This window comes from Oryctolagus cuniculus, chromosome 1 (assembly GCF_051225735.1).
Source record: "Oryctolagus cuniculus isolate XC-2025 breed Fujian yellow rabbit chromosome 1, ASM5122573v1, whole genome shotgun sequence".
Lineage (NCBI taxonomy): Eukaryota > Metazoa > Chordata > Mammalia > Lagomorpha > Leporidae > Oryctolagus > Oryctolagus cuniculus.
The window spans coordinates 159,978,645-159,982,274 of record NC_142867.1 but is presented as its reverse complement, the minus strand read 5'-3'; positions in this window follow the sequence as shown (position 1 = coordinate 159,982,274).

Here is a 3,630-nt window from a genome sequence, read left to right as displayed (position 1 = left end):
GGGTAACAGCCGGGAGGCAGCACCGGAGCGGCCGCCCCTCGCGGGCCGCGCCTCGCCGTCCGGCGGCGGCCGGGCCGGGCCTCCCGGCTCACGGGCCCCCGGCTGGCGGAGCGTCGGGACGCGTCTCCGTCGGTCACTCGCTCGCGTTCCTGTGACGGAACAAGAACCCCGGGTACTGTGTTTCCAGCTTGCAAACAGTTAAGTGACTTCCTGCAAACGCTACAGTCCCAGCAACCCGCCCACCAATCCAAAGTAAGTTGGTTGACGTCACTGGCCTGGGCTCAGCCAATGAGAAGGGCGTTCCGAAAGCGAGCGCTCGACACTTGTAAACGCGGAGAGCCGTAGTGAAACTGGACGCGTCCGCAGGCTCCGTGCAGCTGGTAGTAAATGGGAGAGCTGGACAGGAGGACAGGCGTGGTGAAGACTCGCCGGTGTGGATCTGCAGCTTCGAGAACTGCCGTTATGTCAGGACAAGCTGTTCAAGAATGAACACAAATGGGGAAAAGCCCATTGCAGTGTTTTGAGATGCGGTATACTTTGGCGACAGATTTTAAAAACTCTTCTATCCAGTGCCCGGATAGAAGAGGCCCAGCTCATCTCAGGAGTTGGAGCTAACATAGGTGGCCAGCAGTCTAGGGGAACACCCTGCCTTTGCTTTGACCATGCCTCCTATTTCCTCTGCTTTCTGGGTGCCATTTACTCTAAATAAATGGCTTCTGTTATGTCTTACAGCTGTTTTAACCCACCTTCAGATAAGGAGCCAAAAATCCCTAGTGTGTGTGTGTGTGTGTGTGTGTGTGTGTGTGTGTTTTAATCCATCTTAGTTCATCTTTCCGGAGACCCCAACATGGATGTTAGAGTATGTCCCTTGTCTTATAAGAATGCACAGTCAGACACAGCATAGTGGCTTGTCTTGGTTATCAGGCTGATATACAATCACCAAAATATTAACTGTGCTGAACAGATTCTTGAGTACTAGAACCAAGCCACCGAACATTGTGGCGATACTTGATCAACAGTTAGTGTGGGTCTTGGAGTCTGATTATTGCCCTGGAGGGACTACTGGGGTTGTTTTCCATCTTGATGGCTGAGAAGAGAATCTAGGGCTAGTGTGTCTTGCAGGAGGCATATTGCCATCACAATTGATTCACAAATACATTCACTTCCCTGAGTGTGAGGGACAGTTGCTTTTGCGGGCTACAGTTTGGATGACATTCAACCCTCACCCCCACTGGCTGTTAACCTTTGCTAAAATTTGAGTAACACCAGGTACTTGGTCTCCCTGGGAAGGGCTCCACATAACCTTCCCAACTTGAAGCTTAGGGTAGTTTATTTTCACTGCACTTTTAAAGCGATAGGAGGAAGTTGAAGGCACGGGACAGGAAGGTGTAGAAAGGGGAGCCTGGTCTACCAAGGATACCATGGCCATCATTTTCTCTGCCCCCTTTCCTGGAAGGCTCACTCTGCCAGGACCCCATACAAGCACCCTGCGTGCACCCTGACAACCACCCTGGAAGGCAGGTGTATCACTGTATGTGAAAGTGAAGCCATCATCTTGGAGTTCTTGCATTTCTATCACCTTAATTTTAGAAAAGAATTCATTGAAGCCCATGGGAGTCTGCCTACTTCCTAATTTTTCTGGGGCAAACTCTGTCCCGTAGGATACATGATCACTTAGAAACTGCACCCTTGCTTCCGCTTTGAGTCCCCGCACAAAGACCAGAGGGATGTCTCCAGTAGCCCCTTGAGTCAAGGGCTGCAGAACCTCTCAGATGCCCAAATTAGCTGGCATTGCAGTAGAGAAACAGACTCCTCCCTGGGGCTGGGCATCTGGAGAGATGGGCTTAGGGCTAACACCATCACAATTCCACAAGATAAGAAAACCTGTATCTCCCATGAACACTGTACTCCAGTAATTTGAATATCAATCACTTTGGGTTAAAAAATGTATAGAATTTTTCCTCCCTTACTTAACTCTCCTCTCTTTAATTCCATTTAATTCCATTTTTTTGTGGACAGAACATCAACCTGAACTCTCCTGACTCATTCATTCCAGACTTTAAAAAAACTAGTAAGTGAATACTGGTCTTTCATCCACATGAAGTTCTCTTATACATTTACAAACATGACTGCTGCTTGACTTAATGTAGGATCTCTCTCTCTCTTTTTTTTAAAGATTTATTTCATTTGAAAGGCAGAGTTAGAGAGCAAGACAAAAAGAGAGACAGAGAGAAATCTTCCATCTGCTGATTTACTCCCCAAATGGCCGCAACAACCAGGGCTGGGCCAGGCCAGAGCCAGGAGCCAGGAGCTTCATCTGGGTCTCCCACGTGGGTGGCCGGGGCCCAACCATTTGGGCCATTTTCCACTGCTTTCCCAGGCACATTAGCAGGGAGCTGGTTTGGAAGTGGCACAGCCAGGACTCTAATGGGGTGCCCATATGTGATGCCAGTGACTCAGGCTTAAGCTCGCTAAGCCTCAGCACCAGCCCCGGGATCACTTTTGAAGCCCAAGAATTCTGGAATTATTGAGCGCTCTCTCCTTTTTCTTCTTTTCCACCCATTCTCCTGATATCTCTGTGTTCCTAGCAATGAACTGGGCATGGGGGAATACAGAAAACAATAGAGTCTATCCACGAGACTTGTGTGTTAAGTCACAAGTAAGAATTCCTACATCAGGATGTTTTCCCTTGCATTCTCAACAGTGAAATTTCTTTGCTGTTTTGGAATATGTATTGTAATAGGTTGATGACTAAAAGTAGCTTATGCTGTTTTGCCAGCATGGTAAAACATGTCCTGGTTAATTCTGACAAAATAGATTATCCCAAATTAAAATGAACACTCTGAAGGAAAACAAACAATTTACAAGTATACATTAATACCTCATAAAACAAGAAGTCTGCTTTTCAAATCCACACAAACCAGCCAGGAGGAGCAAGAAAATTCAGCTGTCACCATGCTTCTAGTTTGTGTGTTTTCCTCTCTAAATCCTGACTAAGCCTCTGCTTAATTATTCAAGTTCTCAAAACAATGGTCTGTTGTCGTGACATGCAAGCCGTGTTTTCTGTGCATCCTAAAATGATCAGGATCACTTCTAGGTAGACAGTGTGGCCAGTGGAGGCACAACTTTCAGCAGGTGCTGGCCAACGTGGGGAACTGGCTTCCCGGGCCTGCCAGGAGCTCTGTGAGCTCCAGCTACAAGGAGCTATTTCCTTATCTGCGAAAGGGGTGGGATGGGTGGGATGGGGGGATCAGTACAGCTCCATAGTCCCTTTCAAACTCCAAACACACAGGGGATCTTCAGAACAAAGATGCCAGGGGAAAAAGACTGGAGCAAGCCCTGAGTTCTTGAAATACCATCTCATCTGTGCCTCTACAAACATCCTATGGCAACGAAGCACAGTGTACCTTAAACCAACATTTAATGGGCAGCAGGCACAAACATACATTAATTCGAACTCCCTTCTGTAATTTTCACAGTCTCGATTTTTTTTTTTTTTCACTTGGTTGGTAGAAGTAGACAGGGTCTCAAAGACAAAGACTCGGTCTTTTCCCTCTAGGTAACTTTTCCACTCTAGCCCTAAGCGCAGTATCTCCTGGTGAATGCTGCAGATTCCCAGGCCCGGCCCCT